Here is a 24,611-nt window from a genome sequence, read left to right on the forward strand (position 1 = left end):
CACACTACAGGTCTGCGGGAGTATGGTCCTCCTCCCCTCAAACATCTGGCAACAGTTTTTCGAGAGATCTGCTTTCCTGTGGCAGCAAGAAACTGATTTGCCACCTGCTGAGCTGTGGTGCGCCTGTTCCTTTTTGCTGATAGGACGATGTATCTGTCTTCTGCAGGCGTCGTACTTCTAACACGACCTCCCTCGTGCCGCCTACTACACATTCCAGTAGTTTTAAATGATTTCCACATACGTGAAACAACGCTGTGAGCGATGTCGAACACCCTGGCAACATCTGTTATTTTTCGCCCTTCTTCGATCTTTCCAATAATTCGGCCACGCTTAAAATCATCTAAGTGATATCGGGAAGACATGACGAAAATGTCAAGTTCGTCAACTAAATCTTTCCTATAAAACTTTGACTTGAAACAACAACTCTCCGCACGCGTCAAAACCTTTAAAGCTCTTATCAGCGCTATCACGTGATGAACAGACGTGGAAAAAAAATTTGCATACGCATACCTCTTCTTACTATATCCCGCACTTATTCTAATTTTCCACATTTTGCTTCCTTTCATTTTGTGGTAGCTATGGATGATAGCGTTATCCGTCCTTAGCAACTGTCCAGCAGTGTATCAGTTGTATACGGTGATGATGTTTTAGCGTTAACAGAATACTTTTTGAGCTATGAAAGATTGTTGATGAATTTTTTTTAAAAATTAAAGTTCTCAGTTCATAATTCTGAAAAACAATTCTTGCCAAAGATATGTATTAACAGTTATCACAGTGTAAACATGTATATGTAAATATACATGTTTACACTGTGGGGAAATTCTGGGGGAATTCTGTGGGGAAAAAAACTGAAGAAATATCTTGTTTAGATGCTGAGAAAAGATACATCGAGAAAAGGTCAGTTTTAGCATTGTTGGTATATGCCTTACCGATGCCTCTGAACACATTTGATGTTAGCTTAATGAAAGCGTGTTTAGCGTATTAAAAACATATTTAGGTATGCATACACAATAATTTAAATTTTAGAGAAAAACAAGCAAATATAAAGCAAACTGTGTTTTATCTTTTCAAAAGTATGATTTCTTTACCAAGTTTTAACTAAACATCTTATTTAAATGAAGGGGAAATAAATATCTCTTTCTCATGGGTGTTATTTTTATAATGTAGTGAATTCTTATTGAGTAGAAAGACAGGGCTGTGACATCGTTGTCGAAATAATTTGCTGTTTAATTAAAAGTTGTTAGGTCCTTAAGTTGAAGAAAGAAAAGGGTTTCTTGATCTTATGGAGAAAAAAATTTGACAAATATTTATAATTTTGGGAATAGAAATATTACTTAAAGACCGTGACTGCCATTTAAATTATAACTTATCACAAATTTCATTTATAGCATTGTTCGTTCATTTGTTTATTTCATTCATAACGTTGTTCATTGATAACATGTGTTTTTGAGCTTATGATTAATTTCTCGAAATATCGATGGTCTGCAATATAGTGTTAGAGGAGAGTTACTTAAATCGTAACATTTTTTCATTTTTAAATTTTTATCTGTTACTGATCACTGATTACTAACATTTGAAATATTTAAATAATAAAATACAGTCATTCGGCTACTTTTATATTTCTTCAGAGTGCTTGCTGCGCAAATATTACTTTTTTGTAATAATATTTATGCAGCAAGTACACTGTAAATAATTCTAGATCAAATAATGGAAGGATGTGCCAGCACTTTTTACCGGAACATGTAGAACAAAAAATCTAATATACCGTCATTTTTAAAATAAAAATTACCGTACCGTGAATCACTCTAATTAGGTAAACATTACTGTGTGTTATTATAATAAAATTAATAATTTATTTCAGTAATTAGTATAATATTTTACGATAAAGACAAATTTTACATTAAAATGAATTTTACGGATGATGCATCTAAAGTGCCTGTACTTTATACCGTAGTTTTATACGGAAATTTTTGGAGTGTACTGAAAATTGTTTTTGCAAGACCTGCAAGCAGGATTTCACGGTAAGAAGGTATTTTTTACCGTAGTTTGATCCGGAACTTTTTACGGTGTACTTGCTGAACAAATATTATGACCAAAAAAATAACATTTGTACAGCAAGTTCACTCTAAAAAATAATAAACGTAGCCGAATGACTATATTTTATTATTAAAATATTCCAAATGTGATTGTCAGTGATTTGTCAATGATAAAAACTTAAACGTGAAAAGTGTTACGATTTAGGAAACTCTCCTCTAACACTATATTGCAAACCTGTAATTTAGGAAACTGGTTGCCTAATTCGTACCACCTGCTCCTGAAATCGTACCACCCTCACAAATGTTAAATATTTATGACTAAGTAAATAAGTAAACCATGTGCAGCCTAAAGCAATTACTTAATAGCATAGTGAGGAATTGGATATTGATTTTTTAACTGCTACATGTAGTAACAGTATTATAAGCCTATAAAATGTTAAGAGTGCACAATGTTAAGGGAGCATAAATGCTGTTTTTTTTTTTTGGACTGCTTTTTCTTGCGATCTATAACTAACTTTATTTATTTATTTCTAGAAATGGTGTACTGGTAAAGATTGATTTATCAAATTACATCGCATTACAATCTAATCAAATATACTATTAATCTATTAAGTCACATCTATCTATTAAATCACATTACAATCTATCTATCACAATCGGTCTATCAAATCACATTACAATCCAATAATTACTAGATTTCTATTTGACTAACCAGAAGGCCCATTACTTAGATGTTTTTCACCACTTTCTCCTTTATTGGAATGGAGAAAATAAATCTCATCTTAAGGGATACTAAATCTTATTAAATTTACTGAAATAGTTTCGATTTTTTTTTCTGATTGGTTCGCGTATAGAATGACGTTAACTGCTGCAAAAAAAAAATGTTAAAAGTTTTTTTTAAAAAGTCAGGTTATTTTAAGATTATCACAACAGAATAGTTGATGAACTTTTAAACATTGTTCTTAATTGTAGCAGCATTATTATAAGCCTCATACACGGTATGAAAAATTTGGTAATAAATTAAAGCTCAGCCACTTTTCGACAGTTTGGGTAAAGTGCAATTTAAATGGCTTCTTGAAGCTGGATTTGTTCAGTATTTGTTGTAAATACTTGCCTTCTAAATCTTGCCAGTACGGTTAAATAATGCACACGAGGTGCGATTTAGGCAACTACGTAACGTTTTCAACAAAATGTTGTTCCAAGCCTCAAGCAACAGTTAGCTGATTGATTGATTGATTTGTTCATTTGCGTCGCACTAGAGCTGCACAATGGGCTATTGGCGACGGTCTGGGAAATATCCCTGAGGATGATCCGAAGACATGCCATCACAATTTTGATCCTCTGCAGAGGGAATGGCACCTTCGCTTCGGTAGCCCGACGACCTACACGCGAAGTCGAGCACTTTACGGTAGAACAGTTTAACGAGGACCAATACCGCACTCCCTCGGTCGCTACGCAGACTGATCCAAGTGGTCACCCACCCGCACACTGACCGCAGTCAGTGATGCTTGATTTCGGTGATCTGCTGGGAACCGTGTCTTAACAGTTAGCTGACAAAGAAACAACTAGAACATAACAGAATAACCTGCTTAATGTAACAGATAATGATGTATTAAAGAATCTGTTCTTTACTGTAGTTCTGCTATACTCTTACACTGAATGTTCAAAAATTACACTGAAAACTTGTTAAGTACGCCAAAAAAAAGGACCCACCCTGAATAACTTTTGATCTAATGATTGGATCTTCACGTTCCAGGACTCATTCTTAATGGTTCGATGAAGTGACCTCAAATATGCTAATTATTTAGTGCTGATGATATTTTTTTAGTTACGAAATTCGACACAAAAACGTACTTTCTCTGACAAGGGAAACTAGGGAAGTGTGACTCGCCAATTTTAAAATAAACTAGTGGGATAATTATGAGGAATAATTTTAGGGGGCAACATTCGTTTCGGCCCATAGAAGGTTCTGCGAGAGATAAAAAATAATTCAATATATAGAAAAATCGGTATTTTATTACTTCAATGCAGACTATTAGTTATTGTAATTATCTCATACTCCAATTAATTTTGTGGAACTTACTTTCACGTATTATATAATGCATATTTATTCTCAAAATTGATTTTGAAAATTTTATATATCTGTAGTTTTTCAGAAAAATCTGTTAGGTTAATTTTAAAAAAAAAATTGACATCAAACTTTTTTTACTTTTTTTTTCAAAAATTTTCCAAATTAATTGGAGTATGTAATTGCAAATCAATCAATTAATTAATATTTAATTAATAATTAATTAATTAATTTGTTAATTGATTTATTAGTTAGAAAATTAATTAATTAACCAATTAATTACAAATTAATTGGAGTATGAGACAATTACAGTAACTAATAGTCTGCATTGAAGTAATAAAATATCGATTTTTCTACACATTGAATTATTTTTTATCTCTCACAGGACCTTATATGGGCCGAAACGAATGTTGCCCCTTAAAATTATTTCTCATAAGGCATACATCCCACTAGTTTATTTTAAAATTGGCGAGTCACACTTCCCTAGTTTCCCTTGTGAGTAAACATACCTTTTTTTCTGATTTTGATTTCTGATCCTCCGAATATAGGGGATAGCCGCAATCTGGGAAATATGGTCTTCATAGTTAGGTCAGGAAAGCGATACTAAGTGGACCCCTTAGTTTTAATTTTACTTCTTGCGTATTTCGCTATATTTCGAGAATATTTTAAATTAATTGAAGCAATTTTGCATACAATTATAAAGTTCGTTTATCCAAAGATAATTCCATGCAAAAATAACGTTTTAATTATTAAGTAGTTTTTAGTATTTTATTTAATAACCGCCGAAGAAAATTTTGAATTGTGAGGTTTATAATTTTTTTCTCATTATTTTAAAGTATGTAACTGCATTAAGTATGGCAAAATACAAAATTTGAGCGAAATCGGTTAATTAGTTCATAAAATCGAATTTTAAAGAAGTCGTACATTTAAAATTCGATTTCTCGGGAACTATTTTACCAGTTTCGCACAAATTTTGTCATTGTCCATGTAAAATGACGTAAAAAATTCTTTACTTTAAAATGACGTAAAAAATTCTTTACTTTAAAATGACGTAAAAAATTCTTTACCTTACAATTCAAAGATTTTTTGACTTATTATTAAATAATAAAAAATTATAAATATTAATTAAAATTTATTTCTGCATAGAATTATTTTTGATCAATGGATTTTATAGTTATGTGCAGAAATGTTTCAATTCACGTAAAGAGTTGTCAAGATATGGCGAAATACACAGAAGTAAAATTGACATTACGGGGTCTAAACTTTGAATCTCTCTCCTGACCAAACTATGGGGACCATCACCATATTTCCCAGATTGCGTCTGTTCCCTATATATTGGGAGTCAGATATCTGAATCCGTTGGGGGGAAAAAGGTATTCTTATTTAGAGGATGTACATTTTCTGTGTCTAATTTCGTTACTTAAAATAATGCATGCACTAATTAATTACATATTTGATGTCATTAAACATTCAGCCTCAGAGGTCATTCATCCTCGAACCATTAAGAATGATTTTTTTCTTTTAATAATTTTTTCTCTCATTGAAATAAACTTATTATTATACATCTCTATTAAAAATGTGTGAAACCCGTAACGAATTTTAATCGTTTACAAAATCGTTATTGAACTTTTTAAATGCGAGCATTAAATTTCTCATTAAAGCATTTTTTACTTACGTATTTCACCCATTAATATGTAACCTGTCTCACATATTGAAAAAAGTAGTAATACTTATATTACACGAAGTACATATTTAGTTCTATTACCTTTTTATTACTATTACTTATTTCTATTACGTTAGATGTGAAGGGGCACTACGTTTATGACATCAAGACCGAATCGTATATATGTTTATATCATTACAACATGGTAGGCATATCTATCCTGTTTTTTAAAAAGCAAAAATGCTAAGAATCAATTCTTCGTGCATTCATTTTTCTTCTTTTGAAAATAAATAAATAGCAGTCCCACTAAAAGGGGCGCGAATCACAAATGGGTTAAAAATAGGATGAAGTTTGTTTTCATTTACTATATTTTCATATACTATGTTAATGTCTTATGAAGAAAGTGAGAACGTTTTTATCTTAGCTCCCTCTTATTTGATGTTTGATAAAAGTAATAAATAATGATTACTTTCAACTCTTTAAAAAAAATCTAAACAACAGAATGCGTTTTTCTCATCCTAACAGTCGTAATTCATCTTGGAATTTGTCATAAGATAAAACGGAATTTGTTCCTTATCTTTTTCTTTCTTTTTTGTTTGTTTACGTGAAAAGAATTAAAACATTTCTCGCATTAATACATGAAAAGCAGAGCAATATCATTTGAAATTTTAAAAATAATAATAATAATAGAGATGACTAATGAGGTGACATCACTTCTGTTACTTGTCCACTGGAAAGCCTTCATTGATTAATATGTTACAGATAGCAACCAATAGGAATACGTTTCCATAGGTATGTGAATATAAATCGTCGAATCGGAATGTTGCAAACGAGAATAAATTGATTTATTCCACTCAGTGATGTAGTTCAACCTCGGGCTTAGACATTTCTATAATGCAAAACATTTTTATTACGATAAGTATGAATAAAGTATGAATAATCGTTGGGAGCATTTAGCATCCTGGCTACTTCTCCATGCTCTACGCTCTCTTTCAGAAGTGAAATCTAGCTTCCTCTAATCATTTTACTCGTGCCTTCTTCAAAACCTCTTGCATTTGTCTTTGCCAAGTCATTCTAGATCTTCCTCTTTTTCTATTGCCATCAGAATCCTAGAAACGTGAAACGAGTGTTAATTTTTATCCTTTCACTCTCAACACACATGGCCTGTAAACCGCCACCCTCTTTTGGCAATTTTTTCTCCTAATGTAGCCAGGTTTTTTCCTAATAAATTTGATACAATTCCTATTTTATTAGACTAAAAAGATTTTTCGAGACAATTATTTTAGAATTCAAATTTTTAGATATCTGGTTTTCTAATTAACTACTGTTTCAGCACTATGTTATTAATTACGTTGCACTGTCCGTCTTTTTGACAGATACAGACAAATTACGAATTCATCAGAATAAATTTTATTTGTTTAATAGAGATTATTTGTAAAATTAAGATTTAAAATGAAACATTTCTGCTCTTTAAGAAACAGCCCTAAGGCTTTGGTTCGCAAAAAAAAAATCCATAACTAGAAGCTATAAATTTTTTATTCTACACTGAAAATCTTTATTTTGTGTGGAGGATATCTAACTTTTTAAATTTATTTTTCAATTGTACTTTATAAACCTTGCACAAAAATTGTCTCACAAATTACAGTGAAAAACTGATTAGTGAAAAAATGACTTGTCATATATTTCTCAACCTTTTCGCATGAGAAAAATGAGTTAGAAAAATTAATTTCGACATAATAAATTTTAAAAAATCTAAAAGATGTATTTGATGTAAAAGATCAAGAAGTAGAGTTCGGATGGCTCTATTCCTTAAAATCTTTTTTTTTCCCGCCATTGCGAACAAATGCATGCATAATGCATGAATTATACAAAACAAATGTATACATAAAATTATCCACATTAACAGTTTCATTTTTTTATTTGGCTTTATCATTCAAAATCTAAAGTAATAAGTCCGCAAAAAAATTCAGAGATTTTTTTTGCGGTCAAATCAGCGATTCCCAATTTTTTACGGCTATGAAATCCTAAATCGACCTTCTTTTGGCGAAACCCTCGAGACTTAATAAATTAATTTCGTTAGCAATTGTAAACATATTAATCAACGAAAAACTATGAGTTATTTTGAAAATTATTGATTGATTGAATATTTATTAATTAGTGAATTAGTTTGAAAATATGTTTGAATGAAATCTTTTATCGTTTTACCAATGCTAGTCTTAATTTATGTCAAATATATGAGTTTTAGGTCAAATATATGTCCGACATCAAAAACGGCATCTAGTCTAATTCTAATTTGTCTAGTCTAATTCTAAATCTATCACAAATACATATTTGGTGAATTTAGTTATTTTTATTAGGTGTATAATACTGTTGAAATTTTTCATCTTTTTATCATTCAATATATTGTTTTTCGAAATTTTCATAAATATATAAAAAATATTTTGACCCTATTAATAAATTGGAATAATCATTTTTTTTATTAATAATAGAAAAATTATTTTTCAGTATTAGACGTTTTACATAATTTTTTTTGTGCATAAAAATACTAGTTTTTTAAAATTCAGTTCCTCAGGAACTATTTGAAGCTATTCAGAAACCCAAAATTTCGTATTTTGCCATGTGGAATTAATTGCATGTGGAATTTAAAAATTTGTATACTCGATTCAAAATTTTTTTGACTATTATTGCATAAAAACAAAAAAAAAAATTATTTATTGAAATTTATTTTTTTATAGAATTAATTATCTTTGGATAAACGAATTTTATAATTGTGTGCAAAAATTTTTCAATTTGCTTAAAAAGTTCTTGAGGTATGGCAATGTACGCAAAAAGTAAAATTATCATTAAGGGGATCAAACTTTGGATCATTCTCCGAACGTAATTATCGGGATCATATTTCCCTGAGTGCGGCTACCCCTATATTTTAAAGATCGTAAGTCCGAATCCGTCGAAAAAAGGTATGTTTATTCATTTTTGTGTATAATTTCGTAACTTAAAATACCGTTAACACAAATTAATTAACATATTTTAGGTCATTTCCTAGAACCATTAAGATTGAGTCCCAAAACCCGAAAATCCGTTTATTAGATCAAAAGTTATTTAGGATGGTCCGTTTTTAATTTTGAGACACTGTACAATAATGTAAAAATACAATAATGGATAATGAAAAAATTGCATTGTAGATATCTGTTTAAATCAAATGGATATTTTCTTCTATTGCTTACCATTTTAACCTTGAAAAAAGTACTGTGATTTTATTTCAAATCCAAACACAGAAACACTTTTTCTTAATGGATTATGGTAGACTAAATTCCATTTCTTCAAGATAAATAGAAACAATGACATTCATATACTGCCACTTTTTAAATTTTCGAAAACAAAGTAACAGTCCTTTGAAAGACGATAGGCAGAAATAAATTAAAAGCTCAAATGCAGAAATTTTCAACTAAATCTTTTTGAAAAACAAAATTCTTAAAACATATGATTGTAAGAGGTTTTTCAACTGCTTCATTCTAACAACATCTTTTTTTTCTTTTTTTTGTAATTCATTGTTTTAATTATATAAAAGAAAGTTAGAGCATTCTTTTACCATATTTTATTCAGTTCCAGCATTTTAGGCAGTAGTTTGTCAAGTTGCATTAGAGCTACTTCGTTGTACAAGGAAAAGGAAAAACCAACGACCGAACAGGAAAAATAAACAATCAGTTTGATCAAATGATTGAACTTTCAATTTGAAAGTTTCGATGGCTCACCCTCAAATATGCTAATTAATTAGTGCGAACGATATCTTAAATTACGAAATCAGACACAAAAACGCATTTTCTCTGAATAAACATACCCTCAAATTATAGGGGTTGTGGGCAACCTCATATATAATGATTCGTAATATGGTGGGTAATGCGGCTGGAAAATAAGAGAGCAGGTAAAGTTTGAGCCCCCAATTGTTAATTTCTTTATATTTATTTATTTATTTATTATTATTATTTTGCGCATTCCAACTTGTCTTCATCCAATTATGAAACTTGTCGTTTTACATTTTTATTTCTCAATAACTGTTCAACCGATTTCCTACACGTTTGGAAAATTACGCAGATTAAAATGGAAAAAAAAGCTATGTGCCTTGCAATTTAAATAATTTTTTTACCCTATTAATATATTGAGATAAAAAATTAAATAATTATAAAAAAAAGTCTTTTTTATTAGGAATTATCTTTGGATAAACAATTTTTATGACTGTGTGCAAATACACTGTTGCAATATTTATTTAAAATTTTATATAGATATAAAAAAAATCGAAAAAATTATACTCCATCGTGTAATTATTTGCAGAAATTTATAATTTTGTTTTTATTTCGTAATTAAGCATAATTTAAATCATTGATGACTCATGATAATTTCTTTCATTTTTCTGAGATATTGGAAGAACACTTTTAGAGGTTTCTATTTACTGAGAGGGACATATAACAACCCCTCCCTCGACCTCGCCAACGACACACATATCACAACAAATTAGACAGTAGTTCCCAAAAACGCGGAACCCTAAGATTCCGTGAAAGGGTCACAGGAGTTCTTAAACTTAGGAATTTTTTTTAACAGATTCTGATTTTCTAAACATCTAATTAAATTAATATTCAGTTTATAATCTATTATTTATTTAACATTTCCGTTGATTTTGTGAAAGTATTTAATTGAAATGCTTGTGAAGAACGAAATTTCAAAGCAACGTATTTCCTAGTAACAATATAATGAATGAATTAGAAAAAGGATATGCATTTATGAAAAATTCCGTTTGTACTTCGCATCATATAAAAATAACCAATTTCAACGGAGATGAAGTATGTTTCTCTCATAATTATTTTTAACATTTGTTTTCTTTTTATTTCGTGTTTGTTTTAATGGTAACCACATTTCAGCTCATTTACAGATGCATTAAAATCAAATGCCGCTTCAGACCGATGAATACAATTGCCTGTCGTTCGACCCAATTTTAAGAGTAATGTTTATAAAATGATTTGATGCAAAAAAATGTCTTCATTCATTCACTCAATATTTTCAAAATAATGCAAAAAATTTTGATCCTCACATATTTTCAAAATAATTAAAAGTCTTTCGTTAATTTATCTGCTTCCAATGGGATACCTCCAAGTGATATAATGTGGATATCTCGATTCCGATTGGTTGATGAAACGTGGCATTTGTTTACTTTAGCAACTGCTCTTTCCATACTATATCGAGTAAACCAAGCCCGACAAGAATCAATTCTCTTAGGTGACGCATTCTGTATTCCTACACAAAGATTTCAATTCTTTCACTATGTATTTCTTACTTAACACAAAGACAGAGAACATAAGCAAACTAACTGTGCGTCGAAGATGCCAGGTATACAAAAACAAAAATATATCATAGTTACAATAAAATACGTAAACAAATAATAAATCTAAGTTGAATAACAGATGTAGACGAGAAAGAATTAAACTTCAACACATTCGATGCGCGATACACCGCTGTATTTAATTAACTTCACGTTAATTAACATTCTAACTTATGTGGAGAAATTTAGCTTAACTTTAACGTGTCATTTTGCTTACAAACAATCAGCTGGACCTGACGGCATAGATCGTATATGTGGGTATCTGTGATCTTCATCTTCAAGTACATAAGAATTGGGTACTTGTGTACCCAATTCTTATTTATCAAAGGGGGTGGTAAAAGATTCTTAAGCAAATTTTAAAGATAAATAATAAATCTAAGTTAAGAGACATAAACGAGAAAGAATTAAATTTCAACAGTCAATGCACGATACACCACTGTATTTAATTAACTTCACGTTAATTAACATTCTAACTTATGTCGAGAAGCTTAGCTCAACTTTAACACGCCATTTTGCTTGTGAGCGATCAGCTGGAGCTGACGGCATGGATCCTATATGTGGGTATCTGTGATCTTCTTCTTGATGTACAATTACCCAATTGCTAATAAAATTTAGTTATTAAGTCTTGGGGTTCCGCCAAAAGGAGGTCGATCATTTAGGATTCAACAGACGAAAAAAAAAACTGGGAAACGCTGAGATAGAATATCCGTCTCCCCTTGAAAAAAATAAATATTTTGTACTGTTTTCCACTGTGAAACATGTGTAATTTTCTTTGACTTGAGAAAGCGTTACTCCTTTTTCTAATCGTTAAAAATCATCCGGTGTCCGGGTTTCCACGGCCACCCCATGCCACTTCCGTTTGTGGAAGGGCGTGTGCCCCGTCATCTACTTTTTCACATGACCGAGACTCTCATTTCCTTAATGGAAGTCTTTCTTCATATTTCACCTGAGTTCCTTTTTCGCTGTTTATCTCTCTGTGAAAGACCCGGCTAATTGAATAACATCTCGTTGCAACTTGCATCTTTTATTAGTTACATTCTTTCATAATACTGGTTAGATGAGTGCTTCTGACCTTCCAGGTAATGCTTTTTTGTATTATTATTAGTACTATTTGTTCCATGATCGTTTTTTATACTGATTAATTTTCATATTTACGAACGCCATATCTCTTATGAATATTACACGATTCGTGACAACCCTTGGTTCAACGTATCATCCCAAACCTTAAAAGTTTGAAGAAATGTTTTGTTGAACGTCCTGTTGATAGCCGTCAGACTAATAATTTTTAAGAAAAAACTTTGTTAAATTGTAATTACACATACTTTTTAAATCATTTTTGAAAGATCCATTATCCGTCGGATTAATGGTTTTTCAGTATTTGGGTTTAAAGAAGATGATTGGTTTGACTGAATCAGTTAGTGTTAATAAAGTTTAAAACGGTCACCAGTTATTATTTGATAAATACCCCAAAAATACAAAAGTGTATTTTACTTCAAAATTTAAACGTATCATAAGTTTAAAATACACAAAATAATATTTGTCTACGACTATGAGCTATTTTTTGTATAGAGAAAACTACACAAATATTAAATAGTAAGACACAAAATAAAACTTCTCGAAAAAGCCAGTTATGATTTTCACAAGCCAAAATGACAGTGTGATCGAAATTAATTTTACTGAAAATAACATATAATTTGAAATATAAATCTCGGTGTTTAAAAATCATGTATTTACTAGCCCCTCCGCGGTTCCCTATTCTGGAACTTAATATAATATTTTTTTAATTAAAAAATTACTATTACTCATTTTTAAATTTACGTTCAAAGTTTACTAATTTTAAAGGAAGTTAATCCTGTGGGGGAACCCAAATATCACTAATATTTCTAAGAGGGTTTTTTTCCATTTCTTATTTGTTGCAAAATACAAAGGAATTATTTCAAGAATTATAAATTTGAAACACGGTGGTTTAAATTATAACCAACTCACAACTGAAGAATAATCTTATAAGCTAATTTTTCTCCCTTGATTAAATTATTAGTACATTTATAAGTCCCAATAAATAATGACAATTTATCTGAATAGCTTATATTTTACGATCATACTACTACAAGTAGTTACAGTTGCATTAAAATAGGTATTGCTAATAATTAGGAGAGAGTCGGGTAGCCCCGCTCACTTAAGGAGTATTGCTTATATTTCTGTATAATACTGATAATCAACATTTTTGTATGTTTCGATTGTTTTATCATCTAATTAAATAATGCAAAAAGAATAAACCAAAAAAAGAATAGTTAAACTTAAAAAAATAGAAATTAAAAAAAACATGTTTTTCAGCTCTTTTCAAAATGTGTCGGGTAGCCCCGCCCAGTTACAAAAATTATGTTTTTTGACTGTTTTTTCAGGTGTAAATGAAAATGACCAATGTATTGACAATAGATAAACCTCATTTATCATTTTTATCACAAAATTATTTTATTTATTACATATTTATATACTTTTAGTGAATTCTATCATTTAATAACAATCATTTAATAACAACAATATTTGTTGTTAAAAATGCATATAACATTCAAATTTGAAGCAATAAAATAATAATCTTTGCAACCGTACATTTATCGACGAAATAAAATTGGGCGGTGATACCCGACATTCATGTGAGCGGGGCTACCCGAAATCCAATTTTTTTGTAAATTTGTAATTACTCGAACAATTTTTTACATACAAACTTCTTTCTTTGTGCAAATTAAACTTAAGACTACATACTTTAATGCTGTATATATAGAAAAAATTATTTTTTTAGTATTAAAATGAAGTTTAATCGAAACATTCAACCAATTTTTCTTAATTTCATGACTACTGTATTCAACATATTTTCAAAACTATTGTTTACCATGTTACCAGCTGCATAAATACTTGAAACTTTGAAAATAATCTTTTTTTAATATAACAATTAATGTACGATGGCCCATTGACTTGAAAAAATATTCTATACACATGAAATTGACTGTGGGCGGGGCTACCCGACTCTCCCCTACATTTATACCTAGTTAATTTTTCTTCACTCCATTAAACTATACAACATATCATTTAATATGAGTAATATAAATGTTACTGTGAATGACCGAAATCGGAGGTTATTGACTTCCAGCGGTGAATATTGACAATCGCATAGTCGCTTTGGTAAATCTCCGAAATATATACTGGGTCTGTGCCACTGCCCGGTATACGTTTGCTCGGTATACCCTAGACCAGGGATGGCGAACCAATGGCACGTGTGCCATTTATGGCACCCGACACAATATTTTGGGCACGCCACCGATCACATTTGTTATTACACAAATGTTATTACACTATAAAACATATGTAACAATTAAATTAAAATTCATAAGAAACACAAAAAATAATAAACAATTATTAATAAAAAAATTAACAATTAATGCTAAAAAAGCAATTAATAACCATAAAAAACAAGCTTACAATGAATAACTAGCAAAACAAAATTAACAGTCCTGCTTAAACTAACATCTTACAACCTAAATATAAGTTATTTGTCGTCTAATCTGCAACAACAGAAGTCACACTGATGTTACTTTAAGCTGAATTACGTGTATAACTGAGACACAGCAAAATGTTTTTTTTCAATGTAAATAAAGAGTTTTGAGTTGATAGTATTTAGTATTATTATTTTTCCAGTAATCACGAAGTCAAAATTATTTGACGGCACGTCTATGACCTAATTAAACATTTTTTTAGGAAAAATGGCACGTTGGTGTATAAAGGTTCGCCACCCCTGCCCTAGACTGACGTTTTCTTAAGGTTCAGTGCCTCTGCCCCCCCCCGGTACTCCGAGCACTGATGTTTCTCCTAATCTATCCTCAGCAGATATTAAAATATCGAATAAATATAATAATATCAAGGAATAAATTAATATCAAATCGGATGTAACAAATATTTCGGACATTCACCAAAGCGACTACGTGATTGTTGACATTCACCGATGAAAGTCGACATTCCCTTGATTTCGGTCATTCACGGGATTATTTAAAATCTGTGAATTGTTAAATAACTCTGTTTCCCCATAAAATCTTTTCAACACCAATTGGTGGATTTAAGGGTCAAAAGTTTGAAGGTGGCATTGGACATTTTAAGGAGAATTCTGTTTTCCAGAATCCCATTCTACATTGATTTATACTTTTATCATTAAACGATTTAAAAAAAAAAAAAAGAAGCCATTGGAAAAAGTGACCAGTTGTTTATTTAATTTAAGTCGCCATTTTTTTATCGCCTCGTGTGGTTATTTTCAGCTCTTTTGTCTGCCATGTATTTGGAGATGTTGAGATAGTTATTTATTTTTTTTTTAAAGTCAAGAGTTACTCCGTAATACCCTACGTTAATAATGTTCACGTTATTTTGACTTTTCGGTGAATTGAATATTAACATAAATAAAGCTCTTTTTTTGCGGTAATGTTCCTTTTTTGTGTTTATACATTACGCGAAATTGAACATTGTAATACCGTTTTCATTCTCAATCATCGGTAAATTTCTATGCTAAACCACCTGTAGGAAGCCATTCATTTATGTCCTCTCAACGAAAGAGAGGGTCCTTAAAGAATGAAAAAAAAAGTGGAACAAAATATCCTGTTCATATTATTACTAAATGAGATAAAAACAGCTGTGCATTCAATCCCGTTAGCCTGATCATCTTTCAAAATTTACTCAACTTCCTCCGATGTCATATCAGCTGCGAAAAAGAAGAAGAAAAAAATAAAATTGCAACACTTGTCCTAAAATTGGGAGTTCAAAAAACTTTTGTCATTACAAGCATAAAGGACAAAATTTATTGTTGATTAAATAAGTTGATCAAGATAAAAACCCTTTTAAAAATATCTAAAAATCATAGTCCAAACCGTAATTTTTCTTTTTTTTTTTTTTCTTTTTTGCTCTTTTTTATGGGGGAGGGAAGCTAAGGTAACTTCGAGGATGTATTTTTAAAATTATTTATATTTGTCTCATTAGATACAAATATCCATAAATTAATCATTGAATTAGAACAGCTAGTTTTACAGCATTACTTACTATAACGAATACTATTATTTAGGTGTACTGCATACTATCTATCTGAAATTTGTGATAATCAAATAAAATTACAACTTTCAAGTGCTACTACTTTTCAATGTTAATCTATTTATTTTATTTATTTATTTTTTGTTACCCATAAGTTCGGAGGCTCGTGGGGCTCATAAGCGTTTAACGAGTTGAAGAATAGGTAGCACAGGTTAGAGAAACGCACCACTGAAATTACCTCATTTAATGGGTTTCGAACCCGTTACCTCCACGTTAAGTAGCGTTGAGTGGAACGGCGAAACCGCTAAACCTGAGATGGCCCAATGCTAGTGGAGAGAGTCATCGTTCTCCTGACCAAACTATTGGGACCATATTTTCCAGATTTCGGCTTTTGGTGGTCAGAAATTTGAATCCGTGGGGGGAAAAAAGGGTATGTTTATTCAGAGAACGTTTTTGTGTTTAAAATTCGTAACTTAAAATATCGTCTGCACTTATTAACTAGCATATTTAATGTCACCCCCTTGAGTTATTAAGATTGAGTCCTAGAATGTGAAGATTTGATCATTAAATCAAAAGTTATTCAAGGTTGATCTTTTTTTTGCGCACTGTACATGGATATTTCCTTTTAATAGCTCCCATTTTATTTCTTTAATAAAGAAACTGTGAATTTTCAGATTCAAGAAAAGGATTTTATATTATGTTGAACAAGAATATAATTGGTCGCTAATATACATTTTCTAAACAAGAATTCTAGTTCTTGTTTCCATTTCTTTTAAGAACGAACCTCAATCTAAAATAACGCTTCGAGTATGGTATTTACTGAAAATTTTTTCTAAATTACCACGCTGCGTTTTACTTCATCTCAGTGTCATAAAACACACAATTTATTCCAAGTTTCATAAAATTCATTCTGAATTCTATTCTTTTCAACATTACTGTTTGAAAAGTATTGAAAGCAGAACCAATAAACACATATTATAGAATTTCTAGCTGTCTGCACGCGATGTTGTTCGTCTTCAGAATTGCAGCATGGCGTGTATTGATCATTACTTTCTCTAAGTCAGTTCTTAACATTTTGAATGCAATGTGACAATCATTAATATTTGCGAATAATGTACGGTATGCTAAATTTTTACTAATTACGTTTTTTTTTCTTTTGTGCGAGGATAAATATTTTTATCTGAATAATTTCACATTGTGAGTGATTGGAGAACGAGCTTTGATAATATTTATTTTTCAATTTAGAGTGAAGTTGAGTTCTCACTTTTTCATCTGTAGTACAGCCTGTGGGCAGCTTAGATAATGGCAGTATAAGTGGTCAGCGTGAGAGAAATACGGAAGCAATAAGAGACTTGAGTTTATATCGTTGTCCTGCTTCTGTCTATATTAGGGGTCAAAGTGGGATGCTCCCGAGGGGGAACACCTTTGGTCATTTCCCCACGCGAGGGAGTATCCGTAAACTTAGTTACGAGAATTAAAAACGTTACTCAATGTTGAAGAACGTACAGTATGTGGCCAAATTATTACACGCACTATAAGATTCTGTGTAAAATCTTAATTATCAAGTGATGCTATGCAGCTTTATTGTTTTTACGCCACTGAAACCGGTTTGCACTTCTTTACGCTCGTGTATCAATTGGTTAAATTAGACGATATATAATATAAATTCGACGATTTTATTTTATTTTATAACCGTCGTTGAACAGCCGACCCAATTTTATGGGTTTACGACTACTAATATTCAACTCCGTAGCCTTGTAATTTTGAACCCAATCCAGAAGACAAAGGAACTCCTGCATCAAGTACTGGGAGAAATTTGCCGTCGTGGAGAACTTTTTGATGGAACTAACCCGCATTTGCGTTACATATGGCGAGAAAGACCACGAGAACCTTTCACGGTTAACCTGACAGCACGAAGACTCTAATCCATGATCCGTTATCTCTGAGAATTTCACGTCAGCACTGTGGTCGGTGCAAGCCGGATGCAGAATTCATATCGACCAACCATCGCCGGGAACGAACCCCGGTTCACCTCATTGGAAGGCGAATGCTCTATCCCCTGAACCACCACGGCTCTATTCTTGTTTGGCTGAACCGACAGTTACCAACAACCATTTGATTAAAAATGACTGCTATTTTCTTGCGGAAATTTCGACGATTGAACAACTTTAATTGGATTGGATTGGAAATTTACTTTTTTAACCTCTTATTTTTAATTATTTTAAATAAGACATTTTTATTAACTCTCTTTCATGTGTGTGAGAATGGAATCTTGCAATCAATCTCTCCATTTTCTGGCTAGTTAGAGCAGTCAAATTTCTTTTGGAGTACTTATGGAGACTTTATCTTTACTGATTTTCATATTTATTGGAGCTTTATGGCTATGCAAGTTTCAATCGCTTTTTGACCCTTAGTTGATGAATTTATATCAATATCAATGCCAAATACCGTCAATCAAGCTTTCTACTTACTGAAGTACTCAAATTTTGACAATTTAAATGTTTTTTGACCTTTTAGAACAGAATTTATTGCCATCGTTTAACGGAATATTGACCACTTTCCGACTGGCCATTGCACATATATTTTAACTATTAATTCTAGTTTTTCCACGAGTAAGAGGTTACGAGGTTCGATCCTCGACTCCGACTTAGACCCCCGGAGCGCATGTTATATACGTGTTCGAAAAGTCTGTGGAAGCAAAGGTCCTGTGGTCGGTCGCTGAGCAGTACCACGGGTACGGGAATCCGGAGAAAATTTCCTTCCCCTTCAGTTCTATGTCTAAATTGAGGAAGTAGTGTTTGCAAATTGTGATGGCACCAGGTCTTTAGAATCCTCAGGGATGTTTCCCACACGGACGATAACCTATTGTGCAGCTCTAGTGCGACGTAAACAAAGTACCTTCCTTTGCCACGAGTAAAACGAAAAACAAAGGCGAAGCACTTTCGTAATAAACTTTTATCCCCCCCCCCCAAAAAAAAAGTCCTACGTTTTATTTGTGTTAAAAATTTAATGCTTTTCAATTTTAGTCACCTTAGAAAACGTAGTTTTTAAAATCTTTATATTATTTTGTATTTATTATTATTATTTTTTTTTTTTTTTTGCTCCATTAATAGAGAGAAAAAAAAGAAATAAAAGATCATCAGAAATAGCGATTAGAATACTTTTTCATATAATATTAAGACAATTTTAAAACATCTGAAATGTCATTCTATTTTTCTTTTACTCTGGCATATTGCAGCTGCTATTACTTATTAGAAAAACACGAAAGCTCTTTCATTGTTACACACAGCTGTAGCCACCTACATTTTCGTATGAACAGGTGCTACTGCCAATTCTTATCATGGTGGAAGAAATAAATATTCATGCAATTTTGTCTATCTTTTCAAAAATAGATTCAATAGAAACTATTCTTATGCGTTTCCAATCATTGAGATCTTGAGAAATTGCCGTTTACTTTTGGGATTGAGTTTTATTTCATTGAGTCAGTCTAATGACGTGTCAAGATTTTATTGACGTCAAATATTTTAAGCTTTATCTGATCAGCTTGGTTGCAATGGAAAGCTTAGTGGAAATATAAGATATTAATTATATTTTAATTGATATCGGACAATTATCTTATCTTGAAACTATTTTCCCCTTCTCTAATATTAGTTAACTCTTCTTTAAAATTTTATATACATAATAAATAAGTAAAATAATAAATTGGAAAAATGCTAAAAATTATTTCCTTATTTTCAAAAACTTTATTTCTGTAGTTGTATAACATATTTTTACCCAAGTAAGATTCTTTAATTGCACTGTATATATGTCAACTTTGACATTTTAGTCCCCAACAGTATTTAAAGTGTCAGGGAAACAATAATTAGGGCGTTGAAATGTTTTCATTTAGTCAGTTACCCTTTAAATATCACTGCATAAGTCCAGCAAATCTTTCATTTTAATTAATTATGCATGCTAATTACGTAATGCGTACAAAATGTAAGAAAAATGTCCCTCTAAAAGCTGGAGAAATTAGCAATTAAGGCCTTATTGTATTAAAAAGTGATGTTTTAGAGTGAGAAAAAGTACACGATATTTTATACAAACGATTACAGAAATAATACTTTTGCAAGAACAAAACAAAAATGTCAATTTTAAAGTACATTGTTAATGTTCGTACGTTACAGATCAGACACCTCTGCGTTAGAACCAATTTTAAAATTTAATTCTTTCTTATCAGTACCTGAGAAGTAATTAAGATCATCAATAATAATTTTTATGTATTAAGTATGCAGTAATGTTAATTATGTATTATTATATATTAAATATTTAAATTTTTAATTGTCTTTTTCGTCTTATGATAGTTCAATTTATATTTATATACAGTTATGGAAATCGATACATATAATTGAAAGGAACATTTTGTTATCGTCTGCTTCTACAAACCAGAAACATTTACCGCAACTTTGGTTGGTCATTAACAGCAATGTATACAGAAATTAATGGAACTCGTAATCCCACACGTTTCTTTCCTGTTTCCGCGCCTAACATTTCCTTATCTTGAAAACTGCACACTGCATATTTTGAAAAGCCAAAAGATAAAAAGCTCCACAAACTATTCTCCATATCGTTTGACTGTAGTTAGTCCTCCTTAATAAACATCGTTGTTTGTAACGGCTTTTTGTTTTTGATAAAAGTTTTGTGGTCTAAGATAGATTACTTGTTCTTATCTTTAAATGTTCCCCAGACACCTGCTGTTCCTTTGACTCCAGAAAAAGTGTAGATAAAGCCCATATTTTAATATTCATTGTTTTGCCGTAAAATCGCTTGCAAGTTCGTTTTTAATCTCTTAAAATAGTAATAAAATGTTTATTATTTAAATTAATTGTATTAGAGAGCAATTTTTAAGCAAAGTTTGTGAAATAATTTTATTGCAATGAACTCGGGGCACTTAGAAATTCTATAACAAATATCATACTTCAAAAAATTTATAATTTGTTCATTTAGTTACGTATGAATTTTAAAAAGTTTATAATAACAATGTTTTTGTAACGTTGTGATGATTCTATAACATATACTTCAACCTTTTTTTAACGTTAAAACTTAGTTTGGTAATGCATATTTAGAACATTTTTCTTTTAAAAAAAATAATAAACTACGAAGCTTCGTTTTTCAACCTCCGCTTCTGTTCTTTGTTTCTTTGATCTGTTCTTGCAACCCAAAAAAAAAAATAAATAAATGAAGTAAATAAATAATAAAAAAATAAGTAGAAAAAAGATCAATTTGTTTAAAAAAAAAGATGTAATTATTATAATTTTAAGAAAGAACATTTTGTTAATATGTTTAAAAATGAACGATTACTTGGATTAGTAAAATAATCTGCTGTACTTACTTGATATTTATATTTAATAGATAAAACATATTTAAAATTAGGAGCAAAGAATGTGTGACACAATGAGAAGCAATAGTGAAAAATAATTTGACTTATTAACAATCTATAATGATAACCTTATACTGTAAAACAGTTCAAATTAAAAATGGTTTTTATCTGTTTGGAGAAAATGATTTCAAACATTTTAATATTAATGGTCTGAATTATATCTGGCAACATTTAATATTTCTCACTTAAATTTCCATTTTATTCATTCACCTTTTTTTTATTACTTTTAAAATCAAGTCACGTGCGAGCTTATACAATGAAGATCTCGAGAGAGACAAATTTTTCAACCCTCATAATTTAAAGCAAGAAAAGTGAGAGAAAAAAAAGTTCACGAAAAAAAAAGTACTTCAAAATTGCAATAACTTTCAAACAAATTGGAATTTCTAATAAAATTCGAGTTCAACCCTAGAGTTCTGCGGAACACTTTTTTGGGAACAGCTAGTTAAGAAACTCAAATTATCTAGTCTAGACAATAGTGGGGATTAGTGAGAGATGCGAGCAGGGGATTGAACTCCATAGTTTAAACAACAAAAAAATTATTCATTTATTCCATTAAACTTTTTTTTTTGTTGCCATCATTCTTCTGTAATGAAACACCATATTCAGTTACAACTACCCTGTCTGTTGTACATGAATAAACTTGTCTGGTTTTAATTAAACATAAAATTCGCTTCTAAAGTTGACGCCCGTACCAAGTAAATGGGTATACTTATCACGTATTTACCGAAAAAGAAATGGACGCACTTTAGTAAAAGAGAAAAGCTGCCAACCTTGTCTGATGGAAGCGGGGACCATCATATGACGTAGACAGAATTCGGATAAAATCGATAAGGGAGGTGTTGTCGAGACTGTTTCCCTCAAGTACAAAACCTTTAATGGTGCTTAATTTCTGGCGAAATATTTAAATCTTTTTTCGAATTTATATCGATGTTCAAAAGGCGGAAAATAAATTGCGAAGCTTATTATAAAATTTCTTGATTGTTACCATTTCTTGTTTATTCAATGATATATTGTTTATTCAATGTTTTCGGTGTATTCCAGATCTTTAATTAGCCCAGAAAATTCTCAAATCATTGACTGCCATCAGCTTAAAATTAATGAAAATTTTAAGGATATTTGTAAACTACTGTTTATTTATCCCTTATGTAATGATACTTAAAAAGCAATATTTGTTTAACATTCCTTCTTAATATTTTATGTTATTATTATGCTTTTGATTATGTTATTCTCTAAATCTAATTACGTAAAGTTGTCACAAGATATTGCCTATTAACGTAATATTTTATAACAAAGTAGCTGAATACTCGTTCCTCGTGGGGGGGGGTCTTTAGAATCNCGGGGGGGGGGGGGAATCAATAAATCAGTTCAGTCAACATTTTCAATTACAAAATTGCAAATACCAAAATTGCATTTAAAATAATAAATATTTGTAATTAAAATAATGAATCTTATTCAAAATTTTAAAGTAATTTTAAGATTTAACTTTCAGCACTATTGCTGAATAATTTCCTCGGCAAAACGCGTGTAACGAGTATGTGGATGAAACTGCAATGGTGACCGAGTAAAATTATCAGGTTAAATTTTATTACGATACAATCGGAAACAAAAATATATACTAATTAAAAAATGTCGAGATTTTAAATTGAAAAATTTCAAACTTTGTATTAATCTGTTTATGGAGTGGAAATTAAATTTATTTATTTTTTCTTAATCTATCAGTGAAAATGTAGAAAATAGCATGTTCTTCTTCGGGAAATTGAATACCGGAAATGTTGTTCTTTTTTGTTGTAGCTTTCTATTTAATTTCTCTGCTGATACTGTTATAAAGAGAAAGTTAGTATAGAGTCATGAACAAGAAAGAACAATGATTGAATTAAATACCCCTCTTCACAAAGAACTACGAAATTCGATATCCCTGAGCAACGATTAATTACAGCGGATAGTTTGACTTAAAAACCTTTTTGTCGACGAGAATTTTGTGATTGTGGTAAAAACAAGTTGGAGGAAACGTTTAAATCTTCATAGATCAAGCTATTCCCTTTTATTTTTAAATTTGATAGATAACAAAAATAAGCTTCATATTCTGCTCTGTTTAATTTATGATTCTGATCATATTGCGGATTTAAACATGAGGCATTTTAAATATTGAAATTATGGATAGCAACAATATCACTTTTTAACATAATTGCTTTATTCGATTGCCGAACATTGATAATTGCTATTTAATTTAAGAGTGTGTTCACATTGCAGATTCAAATATGGGGCATTTTTAATTATTAAATTTATTGATAATAACAAAATCATTGTCAATTCTAATTGTTTTTTTTCTCTCGATTATTGAATATTGTTCATAAGTAGATAGCTGCGTAAGTTTTTTGTAGAAATATATTTTAAGCAAAAATGGTTTTCTTCTGTTGAATAAAACTCTTGCTTTTGACGTTTTCATGTGTATATGTTACCGTGAATGATCGAAATCAAGAGAATGTCGACTTTCACCGGTGAATGTCAACAATCACATAATCACTTTGATGAATGTTTGAAATATTTGTTATATCCGACTAGATATTAATTTATTCATTGATATTATTGTATTTATTCGATATTTTAATATCTGCTGAACATCAGGAAAACCTATTAGGAGAAATATCAGTGTTCGAAGAACCGGTTAAAATACTGCTGGGCAGTGACCTTGAAAAACGTTGTTGGACATACCGGGCAAATATATACCGGGCAGTGGCACTTAACTAGACCTAGCATATACACTCTATAACAAAAAAATCGACGCACCAAGAAGGAGTTGTCCGATTGAAACGAAAATTGGTGGATAGGAAGACAATGTACAGAATAGTAAAAATGTCATATCCCAGACATGCTCGATGGGAGAGAGATCTGGTGATCTGGCATGCCAAGGAAGAGTTTGACAAGCTTGCAGACAGTTCATAGCAACACGTGCCGTATGTGGTCTGGCATTGTCTTGCTGAAAAACCAGC

At 30.8% G+C, this 24,611-nt stretch overlaps 1 protein-coding gene across 2 annotated transcripts in view; it reads left to right on the plus strand.

The window, feature by feature from the left end:
• The window catches only part of LOC107441090 (endosome/lysosome-associated apoptosis and autophagy regulator family member 2), a 66,360-nt gene that overhangs the window by 993 nt on the left and 40,756 nt on the right, over positions 1–24,611 (plus strand). The window lies entirely within an intron of this gene.

This window comes from Parasteatoda tepidariorum, chromosome 5 (assembly GCF_043381705.1).
Source record: "Parasteatoda tepidariorum isolate YZ-2023 chromosome 5, CAS_Ptep_4.0, whole genome shotgun sequence".
In the NCBI taxonomy this organism is placed as follows: domain Eukaryota; kingdom Metazoa; phylum Arthropoda; class Arachnida; order Araneae; family Theridiidae; genus Parasteatoda; species Parasteatoda tepidariorum.